Genomic DNA, 15,759 nt, shown 5'->3' on the forward strand with positions numbered 1-15,759 from the left:
ACTGTCTTTGTAACCAATGAAAGTACAAGGCTGAGGTGACTGTGCCTTGCATCCCTTGGAAGATTTCTTTGCCCATGCAGGACAACCGAAGACTTTGAAGTGTGTCACAATAGGTTTTCTACCACACCATGCCTCAAAAGGAGTTTTGCCATCTAAGGATGGATGAGGAGAATGATTAAGAATGTGAGTGGCACTAGAGATTGCTTCGACTTCTAATGATGGATCTAGAGACTTGGCATGAATCATGCAACTTGTCATAGACTTAAGAGTTCAAATCCTCAAAGCTGCAACATCTGTCTTATGAGGATTGAATGTTGAAGGAGTTTGAAGATCAATGCCCTCATTTCTACAAAATTCTTTAAGTCTTCTATTCACATCCATGCTACCATTTTCCATGCGGAGTATTTTGATGGCCTTTTTGGATTTCTATTCTACATGAACCTTGAAGGCTAGAAATGTGTCCAACACTTCACTCTTACTATGAAGAAAATAGACCCAAGTGAACCTTGAAAATTCATCAACAAAGGTAAGTATGTAGCAACCCTAGTTGAATGCCAAAGGACCTACTAATACCATATGAACCATCTGTAGAACACCTATTGCTCTAGAAGACTTCCCTCTTTGTAACTTCCCCTCTAGATGCATATCCACTAAATCTATTGAACATTCACCCTTAGAAAATTTGTTTGATGTAGACCTTTCACCATTCGGTATGTGCAAAGTTGCTAAAGATAGCGGTAGTCAAGATGACCATACCGCTCATGCCATAATTGCATGTTTGAATTTGATTGAGATAACAAGGCCTTTGAAGGAGACTTGGGCACAAAATGAGAGAAAGAGTACAACCTCTTGTGATCATTCACTTTCCCCACTGCAACCAAGGAATCATCTTTAAGATTGTGCACTTGAACGAAGTTTGGAAGGAACTCAACTCTATGTCCATCTCCAAGGTGAGTGATTTGGTAGATTAATAGGAGATTTGAACTTAGGTTTGGAACATAGAGAACCTCTTGAAACTCTCCATTTTCCATCTCCATATTTCCTTTTCCTTCAACTTCCATTTTGCTATCATTACCCATGAAGATGTGTGGTACCTTGGACTACTTCATTGAAGAAAAATCCTCCTTTGAAGAACCCATGTGATATGAGGCACCTGATTCAAATATCCATTCCTTTGAAGAGTTTGCATTTTCCATGAATGCTTGCCCTTTGCCCTTGGAATCTGATGAAGACCCTTTCTCCTTATAAGCATTAGGCAATGGAACATTATGTTTCTTTATGATGTTGGTTAATTCATCAATCTTTTTAATATAACACTCATGCTCTTCATGACTCGATTTCTTGCAATAAGCACACTTTTTATTCTCCTTACTATTGTCCCATTTCTTGTTGGAATGTGTGGACTTGCCTTGTTGATTGGATTGAGGTGTTGTCTTTTTTGCATCCTCAGATTTATCTTTCTTCCACTTCTTCTTACCCTTTCCTTTATTTGAAGATTGTGCAGCTAAATTTTGAGAACCCTCATTGTTGGCCACCAATTCTTTGCACTAAGGTGATTTGAGAAGCCCCATTGATTTCAACTTCTTTTTCTTCATCATCCAACAGTTTTGCATATTCATCAAAAGTGAGTTTCTTGAAGGTAGACCCTAAGGTAGTCTTTGAGGTGTTGAAAGAAGATACAAATGTGGAATATTCAAATGGTAGCTTGTTATGTATGAGATAGATCAGTCTGTCATCTTTGATAGAACTCCCACAATCAGTAAGCTTTGTCCTTAATTCATTCATCTTGATGATGAAGTCCTATATTGAGTCATATGACTTAGGATCTAAGGAAACAAGCTCATCTTCGATTTTGAAAACATCCTCTTCGGACACTTTACCATAAAGGCTTTCAAGGGTATCCCAAGCTTCCTTGGATGTAGTACATTTCTTGATCTGATACATGATCTTATCATCTACCCCAAACATATATCACCTAGGGCTTTTCTATCCATGGCTACCCAATTTGAAATTTCACTTGTTGATAAATTATCACCTGCTAGTTTAGAAAGAGTACCATCTACATATTGTGAAACTTCATTATGCATTAAGTGATACAACATTTTGATTGACCACGAAGCATAGTTATGAGGAGTTAATTTAGGAAACTTAAAGTTGCCCATAATGCAAAAAATGAAAGAAAAGTGCAAAAAAGAGAGAACACAACACCAAGAACATCCCCCCTTTTCACTAAATCAAGAAACCCCCCCCCCCCCCCCCCCAAATAGATGCTTTGGGCACTTTATCAGTAGTGCAATTGCAATGGGCCATTTACCAATTTTGGCCTTCATGGACTTCTAATTTTGCTTCTTACAACCTCTTAATAGAGTACAAATCTAAAACTTTACAATGTACTACAATACTGAAGCATTACAAAGCAAAGAAAGGCCCTATGCTGAAAGTGACACTTTTGTCCACACAACACTACAATCTAATGCTAGATTTGGAAAGTAGACAAAAAAATACGCACTTTCAAAAAAGTTCTCGACTCCAGATGTGCCCGTACGAAGCTTTTGAAGTTGCAAAATGCAGGATTATCCAAGTATAGTCGCCAAAAAATGCAATTTTTAAACAATCCATGCACCAAAACAAGAAAATAGCTGCACCACTAAAAAACTTAGAAAATTCTACCCAATTTCAAAAAAAATTGCACCTGATTTGGAGTTTGGATGTCCAAGTTATGACCTCTCAAAGTCAGACTGCAAAAACCAGAATGAATTTGGAAAGGGGTTGCATCAGTGAATCATGGGGTTAAATTTGACGATCATACGACCATCATAGAAACTGTAATTTGCTCAAAAATGATGTCTAGATGGATGTCAATTTTAAACTCGTGAACTCGATGACATCAATGTCTACCAAGCTTTCTGATGATGTCAACAAGATGTCAAGATGACATCATCATTGTATAGATTGTATAGAATATCCACGTGGTTGATGATGTGTCAGGTTGCTTTGATGTTGACTAGATGATAGCTCAACACTGATTGGATCTTGATGTGTGCAGAGGAGTACAGTGATGTGGCAACTGTGGATTGAGCCATGTAGCAGGAGAAGCCTGTGCACGGGTTGTTGCCGGATATTAGATCCCATCACGAAATATTTTGAGCATTGCCAGAATGATTGTTCATGAGTGTTGGAGTATGCCTTTCCACTACCGAAGGAGATTGGTTAATCCCACATTCATGGGGAGATGGATTAAGGGATTGTTTAAATAGTAGGCCCCACAGAGTTGAAACCAAATGGCCGCGGATCGAGGAATTTGGCCGCCAAGATTTGGGCAGTTCGACCATCATGCTCTTTGTGTGGTGGCAGGAAAAATTAATACTTGCGACCAATTATTGAATGGTGTGGTTGAGCACAGAGATGCTCACAATGATAATGCCCACGGATTATAATAAAATACTCTGCAATAAATTAATAAAATAATATGGAGGCTAGGGTGTGATGACCCAATACTGCAAACAAAATTTTCTTCTCCGACCAGGCAAATAAATCCAAAAAATAATTTCAAAAAATACCCAAAAATCTCAAGAAGAAATTTAATTCAGATCTAAAAATCCAACGAAATAGATCTGAAAATGATCATACCCAGTTTGCAAATCGGGGCCTCCGGGTTTCGATTTGCAAAAAAAATTTGCCTCACGATCAACTTTCACCTAAGATAGGAAAATTTATAGTTAATCTTCACCAAATCGACACTTTGGATGCAACGGTGAGGTCAGATCTGGCTCTAGACACTCCCAATTTCTACGGATCCTCCAGAATCATATCAAGGTGTTGAAGCATGAACAGTCTCGAATGGCAACGTGATGAGAATCTACCTCAGCTTTGATACCATGTAAGAATTTGTCTTAGGTTGGAATTCACCCAAGAACTAAAGAACGCAACACAAGCACACAGTAGATCAAAATAGATAGAGTATGATCAGAATGACAATATTCATTCAATAATTGGTTGAGAGTACACTAGGAGTGCCTGAATATAAAGGCCTCAGGAGAGCTTCTAGAATGCATAGAAGTTAGCATCATGATATGTCATACAACCAAGCACATGTCCACCAGATATGGGTTATCCTCCATTAAGCACAGGATTAAGTGTGATGATGTGAGGATAAGCCTACAATGGTGTAGCATGCAAATCAATGGTGTAGACAACATGTGCTAAATGAGGAGCGCAGATAACTGTGTTGTCAACATGACAACTCAGTGAATGATGGATACTCCTGTGTTGTAGACACCATGTGTATAATTAGAGTTGCATAACTCAATGAGAGTACACAAACTCCTAAGTGTCTCACCTAAAATAATAATAAAATAATGCAAAATAATTAAATAATGCATTAACCTAAATAAACTTAAGTAAGTGTAATAAGTAAATACTTATTTACACCAACAAATTTGATAATCACAATTGGACCCAAATCATTTTGAGTAGGGTACATGAAGATATGTTGTGGTTAGGTGATGCACAGATTGTTATTGACAATGACCTTATTTACAAGGTCATAGGATTGAGTAATAAAGACTACAATCTTGTTAATTAGAAGAATGTTAGAAATATGGTTGAGACAAACCTAAACAAAAGGTTTGATGGAAGGAACATGAAGGTAAACTCCATTTAAGACAAAGGAGTAAAATTACTAAGCAAGATATTAGGGTACAAGTTAAACCATGGATCAAGGATTAACTCAGTACTAGCTAGATTTCTACATGCAACTTATTTAATGGCTATGCAAGGTAGAAATTTAATTTGTGCAAGATTATCAGATTGAAACTATTGGACAACATTGCCAAGATCAAGAAAACTAAGAATGCAATTTTTAGATTTGAGTCCCTGTTGACATATATATTCTTCTATACTACAAGGAAGTTTCCTAGATTAATAAGTTGGGATAGTAGTGAGTGGACAATGAAGATGGTGATCAATGCTATAGATCTAAGCCAAAAAAATGTCAAAGATGATGAGGAGTTTCTAGTTAGAAATGAAATTGATGTATAGGATACCTCCCTCAATGGTAGAGAAGTACAAAGAAGAATTATATTTCATGGTGGAAATAGATAACACCTACGTGGAAGTAGTGATACCAAGAGTCAAATTTTTAGAGCCTATGGGATTTGAGATGAGCATTGAGCTTATGAAAGGGTATGTGTAGATCATACTCTAGTTAGAAAAGGACATAGAATGACCTAGATGGGGTACGTATGAAGAAAAGATGAGAATAGTTCATTCAAAACTCTACAGCAAGAAAAGCAAGAAAAAAGGTAGAGAAAGAGATAGATTCCATCCTTAGGGAATCTAGCATGACTAGGAAAGATTTCAATGAGATTAAAGGCATTGCACCGGAGATGAATGCCAGTAGACAAACTAAGGTGTTTGTAGAAACTCCCATTGTTATTATAGGACCTTTAGAAGGTGTGAAAGTAGCACAACCTTATGCATAGGCCCCTAGTGCACCTTATGTAGTAGTTGCATAAGTGCAACCAATCAGAACAAGGTATGAACAGCCTAGGAGGTAGACAAAGGTGGAAGCACCTATTGCACAGAGAAAGTCTAAGAGATTGGTAAGGGTAAAGAATAACCTACACCATCAGCCATGAAAAGGGTCAAGAACACCATCAATGGACCATGAAAAGAAGAAATACAATGCAAGTAAGTAGTTCAAAGAGTTATAAGGATGAAGCTGGAGATAAACTTGTTGAACAAGTTGTACAAGAAGCCAAAATAATAGTTGGAAAAAGAGCTTGGAAACCCAAGGTAGAGAATCTAAACATGTAGATAATTAATTATAATAATTATGTAAAGTTAAATAAGTATTACAGTATGTATAGCAATATGGATAGACCGAAATGACACGTAGAGAGGGAGTGAGAGTGGGAGTGGGAATAGGCAAGCAAAATTACAAATTTGAATTCAACTTCAGGCAATTCTACCCAAGATGGTGTAGAGAAGGGTTCAAGTGCCTACTAGGAGGAGGATGACCAGGGGAATAAAGTTTCCTCTAGGAATGAGGGTACATGTGAATCAAGGTAGGTTCCTAAGAAGGAGGCTCTAAAATTTGGTCAGACTATGTTGGGGCTGCAATCCACTCAGAATGTCCAAGATGTGGTTTTGAATGGACAGTGGTCATCTCTCTTTGGTATCAAGCCCATAGGTAAGTCTTATTTCTCAAAGATTAAGGACATCTTGGATAAAGAAATGGGAAATATCCTATCAAAATCCTAGATGAGCTAGTAGATCATCACATTGCTTCTATGGCATCCTCTCTAGTTGGGAAGTTCATAGGCCCAAGGCCAAATATTGACATTGTGAGGTCCTTTGCAAGAAAAAAATGGGACCTAAAGGGTCATGTGGAGATTGTGGGTATGGACAAGGGTTTCCTCTCCTTTGAGTTCTCTTTCTTGGAGGATCTCATAAGCAATTCTATGTATTAGGTCCTATTCCTTTGGTTGTTCACCTCTTGCCTTGCAAAAATGGACCTAAATGACTCTTTCTTTGTTCAAGCTCCTATTTGGGTACGCCTTCCTAAAAATCCAATAGATTTTTGGTATAAGTATTTTTTTGATGGTATAGGATAATATTTTGGGGAGCCCCTATCCATTGACCCTGTCACTGTGTCAAGGAGTCGGTTAACATATGCTAGGATATGTATAGGGGTTAGTGAGGGAAGAGATGTGTCAGAGGTTATGTACCTCCACAAAAAGTTGGGAACCCATATTTAGAAGATAGATTTTTAAATTGTCCCCTTTGCATTCTTTCACTGTAAGAAGGTTGGCCATGTTGCTAAAATATGCCCTAGGCTCCAGAAGGAAAAAGCCAGGAAACAATCTTAGAATAAGAGTAAGGCCAAGGGTATAACTAAGGACAAAATCAATAGCTCTAAAGAGGGAGAGAAAGTATGGGAACATAAGGAAATAAATAACAAAGGATGTTCCCTAGAGAAGTTGTAGGAGGATTCAGTGGTTGCCCAGTTATTGGTTGATGTTGTGGTTCCAAGGGCAGAGTCTAGGGGAATAGCTACAAAGGAAGTTGAATCACTAAAGCTTGCAGTTGCTTAATAGTTGTTAGAAAGTGAATCAGAGGTTTTAGGTAACAAGGTGAAATCATGTCCTATGGGGGAAGTCTCCTAGGGGGATCTCTTTTATGAGATAGCAAGCACTGATCTAGAAAAAGAAAGGGCAATTTCTAATGTCCCCAATTCCTAGATTATGGCAGGGACTGTGGATATAGCTCCACCTAGTGAGCCCAACACCATGGAAGGTGGCATTATCATCCAAGGGGTAGCCTTTCCTGGAAAGATTTCAAGGGTGGTGGAATTGGTAAGGGCCTCATTGCCAGGTCAACTAACCAGAATGGAGGCTCTATTTGCAAGTTGTATTGATGAACAATAGGGGGAGTGGACAACTATTAGAAAGAAAAATAGTAGCTAAGACCCCTCTCCAGTATCCCTAGCTACAACAAGAAGTAAAGTGAAATTTGATGTTGGAGAAAAACCTAAGACTCTCAGAAGGAACAGTCATAGTCATAACAAGAAAGAGGAGACTAGAAGGAATCTAGTATATGGGAGCCAAAAGACCATCCAAGAGGCCTATCTTGAAAGAATAAATGAAGGTCATGTCCTGGAACATTCATGGGTTAGATGGAGCCCACAAACAAGAGGTAATAATAAATATTCTTAGGGACCATAGACCAAATTTCATGCTTATTCAAGAAACCAAAATGAGAAAGGAGTTTATGGAGAGAATCTCTTTCAATAGGAGTATGGAGGGGTTTGCTACAAATTTGGATGGGGCTTTGGGAGGTTTGCTTACTCTTTACAATTCTAATCTTTTCAATTCCCAAGCCTTATATGGTGAAGGTAATATTTTCCTCATTCAATTAGTTATCAAATATCATGAATGCTAGTATCTTATGAATGTTTACACTCCTAACTCTAATATTGGTAGGAGGTACTATTGGGTTAAAATTAAGAATTTTTTATCTAGATTCCAAGTGGGAGTATGTATAATCATTAGGATTTCAATACCCCCTTAAGGGATGATGAAAAATATGGGGGTCTGGCTCTAGAACTAGATAGTAGGTAGGACCTTTCTAACCTTATCAATGATTTGGCACTATTGGATGTTGATCTTCAGGGAGGCTTCTTCACTTGGTCCAATAGGAGAGTGGGTAGAGATTGCATTCAAGTTCGGCTAGACAGGGCTCTTATATCTTTGGATTGGATAAATTTAAATTATTGCAATCTATCTTTAATTGCCTAGATAGGATTGGATCACTCTCTTATTTCTCTCACTTTGGACGCAATTGCTATCAAATTGGTCCAAAGACCTGAGTGGTGGATTATTCACATAGAGAGAACTATCATGTTCAAGGAGGAAAAGAAGCTGAAAAATATTTAGATAAATGTTAGGAAGTGGAATAAGTCAGATTTTGGTAGCATTTTTCATTCTAAAGCTCGGATCTCAGAGGATCCCAACATTATTCAAGATGTCATTTAGAAGGAGGGATATAATGAAGAGAGGTAGGAGGAAGCAAAATTAATTCTAACTAAGCTTCACAATATAATTGGTCAAGAGGAGGCCTACTAGAAATAGAGATTGAGGGTTATCTAGTTAAAAGAGGGGGACCAAAATACTAGATTCTTCCATACCTCTCCTCTAAAACATAGATTATATATTAGAATCAGTAGTATCAAGTTGGGGAATGTTGTCCTGGAAGAGGAAAATGATATATCTATTGAGGCCATATCTTTCTTCTCTAATCATTCTTGTGGATGAAGATTAGCAAGATATTATTTTGAATATCCCATCTCGAATCCAACTAGAGGAGAACATAATGATTGAGTCTATCCCTTCCCCTCTAGAAGTTGAGTAGGTTGTCTTTTCCCTTGTAGCTAACAAGTCTCTAGGCCTAGATGGTTTCCCTATTGTTTTCTTACAAATATTCTGGAAAGTGGTCCATCAAGATGTCATTGAAGTGGTTCAAGATTTTTTTGGAGCCCAGATCCTACTTATGGAGGTAAATTCCACTTTCCTTGTACTTATTTCAAAAGTGGTAGGGGAAAATTCTTTGGACCAATTTAGACCTATCACCCTTTGCAACTCTTTCTACAAAATTATTTCTAAAAAATTGGCTTCAAGGATTATCAAGGTTCTCCCTAACATTATAGCTTCTCGCAAATTTTTCTTTGTCCTAGGGAGACAATTCTTGGACTCTATCATGACTGTCCATGAATTTATCCACTCTTTAGAAGAAGTAAAGAGAGAAGGTTTTCTCCTCAAGCTTGACTTGTCCAAGGCTTATGATCGGGCAGACTGGTCCTTTCTTATCAAGGTTCTTAGAGCCTTTGTTTTTAACACAAAGGTCATAAAACTTGTTAACAAGTTAGTTTATACTATCTCTTTGGTTATTTTGGCCAATGGATCCCCCTCTACATTCTTGAAACCCTCTAGAGGGCTTAGGCAGGGAGGTCTGATCTTAGCCATTCTTTTCATTATTTTGGTTGAATGTCTAGGAAGGATGATTTCTACCAACAAAATTTTTGGTGCTCTATCTGAAATCAAACCTTCTTCTGGTCCCTTGGTTTTCTCTCATCAACAATTTTTTGATGACCCTATTATGGGGGGAAAGCCTTGGTTGGAGAAGCTAGGGTGGTGAAAAGGATCTTGAGCTCTCACTCTAGGGGCTCAAGGAATCTTATCAACTAGAACAAGAGCTTTGTTTTCTTCATTAACACTCTGGCTAAGAGATAGATGAAGATTGTTGTTATTATGGGTTATGACTTGTGTAGCCTTCCTTCTATCTATTTGGGTCTCCCAATGGGCCTCAAACCCCCTAATTCTTTCTAGAATATCTTGATTGATAGGTTCAATAAGAAATTGGCTAGTTTAAAAGGAATCACCCTTAGCCAAGCTAGCAAGATTCAGTTGGTCAAATCCACTCATCAAAATCTCCCAACTTATGTGTTGAGTCTCTTTAGGTAGTTTATCAAAACCTGGAAGGAGGGCTTTCTTATAGTGGGCAATCAGTGTATGGAGATTTTGAAGGAGGTGATTGCTGAGGCCACAGGCTTGGAGCTTACTAGTATCAATTTCTATAGGAAGTAGAAACTTTTAGATAGAGCTATTGAGGAATTTGTGGAATCTAAGCATGAGAAGAGTTGCCTGGTTAAAATTGGTAAGTCCTATATCAATCTGGACTCTATCTCTTGCCCATGGCACTTTGTTTTGTTTGTGATTATGGAGTACTTAACCCTGGATGGGAGATTTATGAAATGTTACAGGTATCATTTTATGTTGGCCAACCACTTTAGGCACAGTGTTAAGATCAATTTTCCTTACTATCTGAAGCAGTCACTTAGTATTTATGTTCAAGCTATTCAGAAAGACTTGAATGGCGAACATTTTTTCCATGAGGATCTCATGGTTCTCATCATGAATGTTTTAAAATCTAAGAGGATAGTGAGGAATAGAGGCCGCATGAAGGATGTTGATTATGAAATAGATGGGAGCATCCCAAAGAACGGTTATGACTCTGAAACCCAGGATGAAGCTAAAGGGGGTGAGGAGAATTCGAACAAGGGCATTGGGGGTAGTTCAAAGAAGAAGAAAAGAGTAGTTGGTCACTCTAATTCAAAGAAGGAGAGTGATTTTGTGGAGGATTTGGTGAGGGATTATAAAAAGAAAAGTGAGAATAAGGGTAAGAGGGTTAAGGGTAGTCTGGTTGTGAGGGCTTCTTCCCCCTTGGATGATAAGACCTTAGTCTATAGGTTGGAAAGGAAAAGATATCCATCAAGACATCTAGAGAAGCATTTTGGGTATAAAGGAGAGTCCAGAGATGAGGATTCTTAGGAATAGGGGATCCACCCTGATTTTGGTGAGAAGTATGAAGGTATACCAGGGGCTCTTAAAGGGATGCATGGTAACCCTAGTGCTATTCTGAAATAAATTGGGGTTATGAAAAATCAAATGCAGATGCTTGGTAGGGATATGTAAGCTTTGAGGAAGGAAGTTAGGCATGCCAACAAAATTGCTCGCAGTGAATGCACTCTTGGACAGCACATTGATAGATTAATGGAGGTGGTCAAGAGTATTGAAGATGTTAAAAACCTAATGTAGAAGATCCAGTAGTTGGAGGCAAAGAATAGGGCAATGGACAAAGATTTTACTGCCAACCAAGGAAAGATCACAAAGACGGAAGCCAAGATGAGCAACTTGGAAAAATTGATTAAACAAATGGTTGAGAATGTAAGTAATCTGCTGAAGAAACTGGAGATGGAGAAAGGTTAGGACTCCCCTCAAGCTATTGATAGTCAGGGTCCCAGCAAGTGCATTAGGGCTCACTCAAAGAAGATTGAGGACACAAGCAAAAAGGACGAGGTGAATGCAGTGGCTAAAAACATGCAAATTCTAGTAGACAAGGCATTGGACCTGATCAAGGCTACTTAGCTGGTTCTTTACTATCTTGTTTGTTGTCTTTTTTAGTAGATCTCTTTGTGACCTCTTCTTTGTTCTTCTTGGAGGTCTGTTTTGTGTTTTCTCTTAATTACTCTCTCTGTTTCTAGCTAGACATTTTGTAAAAATGTTTTAGGTCCTTCAAAACCTATTTTACTTAATCAAAACAATTGGTATCAAAGCACAATTACTCAAAAGAGGCCTAACAACTTGACTAAGATCTCTGTGGATATGGATTGGTTACAGAAGAACCTAGAAGAAGCTCTTGAACAACTTGATGCACTTATAGATGAAAGATATGAAGATGAAAAATGCTACATTAAGAAGCAAAAGGACAAGATAGAACATATCATATCTAAGAAAGAGTCTAAAGATCAAATCAAGGATTGCAATAAAGTTTCAAGGCTTAAGAAAGAAAATAAGATTATGAAGCATATTGGAGATCATAGAATGCATATTGGAGATCAAAACTTACAAAAGTGACATCTGAACTTGAATCATCAAAGTTACAATATAAAAAACTTAAGAAGTACAATCTGATTGTGAAAGGAGAGCTTACTCAGTCTAAGAAACTTATTAAAAAATTGTATTCAAGTAGTAAGAAGCTTGATAAGAATATCTATGCACATAAACCTTCTTATAATAAGACTAGTCTTAGATATCCTAGAGGAGAATCATCTAAGAAACATGAAGTTACAAAGGAGCTTGAGGTTGTAATCCAACAACCTAAACCCCAACAAGAAGATCATAACAAGGTTGAAACAAATCAATCTAAAGAAGTACTTAAACCTCTTGTATAAGTAAATAGGCAATTTGATAGAAAGTGTTATGCATGCAATGAACTTGGTCATAGAAAAAAAATTGTACAAGAAAGTATACTAACTCTATCTCTAAATATTTTTATATTTGTTATAGTTTTGGATACAAAGTTAGTGAGTATAGGAAATATAGATTTAACAATAAAAATGGTAGAATATTTAGAGGTACTAACCCAAAAGATAATAGACCTATTGAAGGAACCAATATTGTAATAAATGGTATCATGTGTTATAAGTGCATCAACTTTGGATATATTGCTAGAGATTGTGGACTATAGATCAATCAATTAGGACCTAGATATGGAAAAAATTTGATAACATGTCAAATTTGCAACAACTTAGGACATACAACAAGATTTTGTAGAATTAACAATATGATAATTCCAAACAACATGAGAAACCCAAACTTTAGAAGGAATATGAACAATTTCAGAAGGAATGAGAGTAAGGACAACAGTCAAAAAGAAAATGGAGATCTTAATGAAATATTTGTTAGAGCTAAGAATTTAGAAATTTCATATGTTGTAGTAGAAAATTAGTCAAGAGAAGCACCTAAGAAGAAAACGAAGTTAGTAATTGTTTCTAACCTACCCTTATCCATTTGAGAAACTTGTTTCATATTTAACCAAAGGAATTAGCATCAAAAAATTATTTGTATACTTAGGTGAAGAGGTGAGACTTGCATAGTTAATATGAGGTAGAAAAGGATGCAAGGAAGCTATGATCAATTATGCATGAGCTTTTGAGTTCATATGTGAGTGCATGAAGAGAAAGAGGTTCCATGGTTATCAATAACAACTTTTTGATAACTATAAACTTGAAAATTAATGTACAAGTAAATTTGAAAGGATTTAAGGATCAAAATTGCATTTATATATATCATTTGATCGTGTGAAGAATTCATGGGTTAATTAAGGAAAACTAAAGTGGTTTGAATCAAAATTGAAGGTGATAACATCATGCCCTAATTCTATGACTATAAGATATTTTGTGACATTTCCAAGTTGAATTGTGAAGTTAAATTGTGTAATTTGATAGTTAAGATGGAAGGAAATATGATTCATAATGTAGAAGACATTCCTAGACTTGAGATGAAGATAAACCCTATACAAACTAAATTTTCACAAACACTAAACACAGTGCTATATTTGGAAGAAACTAGTAGTTGTACTAGGAGAAAATGAGAAAAATATCAATAAAGTAGTGTTTGAGAACACCAAGTAAAAGTATAATGGCAGAGGCATAGTCTCAACTAAGATAAAATAAGATGATGTGAGATATATTAGTAAAATCATGACAACAAATATTTGTTCTAGTTCTTGAGATGATGACATAGAAATTGGTTTTCTTCATGCAGCCTACATGATGTGCATTGAGAAATCAAAGGTTAATTTGTGTGATATTTTGAGAGCACAGTTGATAGAAAACCTAGAGAGAGTCAAAAAAGTGAAAAAAATAGAAAATTCAAATTTTAAACTTTTATTATCTATATATTTTTCCATTTGTTGAAAAGATTCCCTTTCATGCCACCTTCTAAGTTAATTAACAGTGACAAGTGCATAATGGATAAAAATATAGATTTGTATAAAAGGCACCCAATTGACAAAATTGAGAGTAATGCAAAGTTAATCATTAAAATATTCTATTCTAAGATGAAACAAAGGTTCAAAATCCCACCATTAGTTGTGCACAAGTATAAGGAAGATATTTGTTTCATGGTTGACATAGATTTAGCCTATATTGAGGTAGTTGAGCCTAAAATTTTGTATGTAGACCTTCTTGGTTATGAGGTGACTAAAGAAGAAGTTGAAGGATATGTTAAGGATATTCTTTAAGTCATAAAAGGATGAAGAATTTGACATATTTGGGACATTTGAAGAGAACATGTAGTTGGCTTATCAAACTAAGCTTGAAACATTTGCTAAGAAGAAGATAGAGAGTGCAATAAAGAAGATCATGGAGGAAGTATAGATGACTCCTAAGGAATCTGCTACATTAAGGCAAGAAATGTCAAGCATAAGACATATTGGATAGGAAAACATCATGTTTGTGCCACCATTGGTGATAGCTCCATTAGAGTCGACACTCTCTAAGGGAGTTATTATAGCTCACTCAATAGTTAAGGCATCATCTACACGATATGTAGCAGTTGTTTATGTCCAACCATAGATCATTCCACCTTTGCTAGTTCAACCAAGTAGGGAAGAAGAAGAAGAAGAGGTAAGCATATTTGAGGTAAAAAGAAAGTCTTTAAGAATAGCAGAGGTAAAACAAGAACAAGCAAAAGCTCTTAGATAGAAAAGAATGAAAGAAATGCCAATTAGCCCTGGTAAAAGGAAAAAATTATTTATATCCTATGAAGGGAAGAAGAAGATGAGAGGTCATATTTTTACACCTAAGGTCACAATACAAGAAGAAGAGAAAGAAAAGACTGAATAGATACAACAAGAAAAGGGAGAAAATAATGGAAGCCTAAGATCAAAAAGTTGAGTTGTGCAATTATTGATGATGGTGATTTTGTATAGTTGAACAAATATTATGATTTGTATAGAAACTTTGAGAAATTTCAGTTAGAGAATGTAGTGATCAAATATATGGTTTTGAATAACAAGATGTTTGTAAATATTGAAAAACACATACGCAAATATTTGTATGACAAGTTATTAAATAGAAAGAAGAAGATAGTGCAATCAAAGAGAGGTTGATCATAAAGATTTATGAAGATGAAAATGATGATCATTTGGAAAGGATCATGAGAAGCATTTAAATTTGTTGTGCAATAAGAAAAGAGTGATTCTCATAATGGGAGGCATTTATGAAGAGGATAATAAAGAATTTGATCAAAAAATTATCAAGACAATGACAAAGATGAAGGACATTGAAGTGCAAAAGACTTTAGAAGACAAAATAATGTCTTTGTCTAAACTTAGTAAAGAGAAGGCAAGCATAATATTAGGGGGAGTAGTCCCTACTCTTGTCACAATAGCAATACTACCAACAATAATAGTAGTCATAGTGGACATAGAGATGAAGGAGGCAGAGGATAGAAGAGAAACAAGAACCCCTCAAATCAATGTTGGTATAGATACAATGAATGTAGATAACACAAGCATAACCATTGACACAATAGAAGATCCTTTTAAGAATTATGGCTCTGGAGTTGACAATTTGGTAGGGTAAACAAGCTCTGAGAATCAAGAAGAAGAGAAAGAAGAAAAAGAATAAGAGTAAAGGAAGGATGGGGAAAGAGAGAAAGAAAAGGGATAAGAAGATGAGAAGAAAGATGAGGAAGTAGGAGCTAAGGAGGATAAGGAGGAAGATTAGATAACAACAGAGAAAGAAAGAAGTGAATAAGGAAATGGTCAAAGTTTACAATTGTAACTAGTCACTCCTATCAAAGACACACAGAGAGAAGCACCAAGTTCCTCAAATTCACCTTTAGAGACTTT

This window comes from Cupressus sempervirens, chromosome 6, assembly GCF_028749045.1.
Source record: "Cupressus sempervirens isolate cs-2001-9-10 chromosome 6, ASM2874904v1, whole genome shotgun sequence".
Lineage (NCBI taxonomy): Eukaryota > Viridiplantae > Streptophyta > Pinopsida > Cupressales > Cupressaceae > Cupressus > Cupressus sempervirens.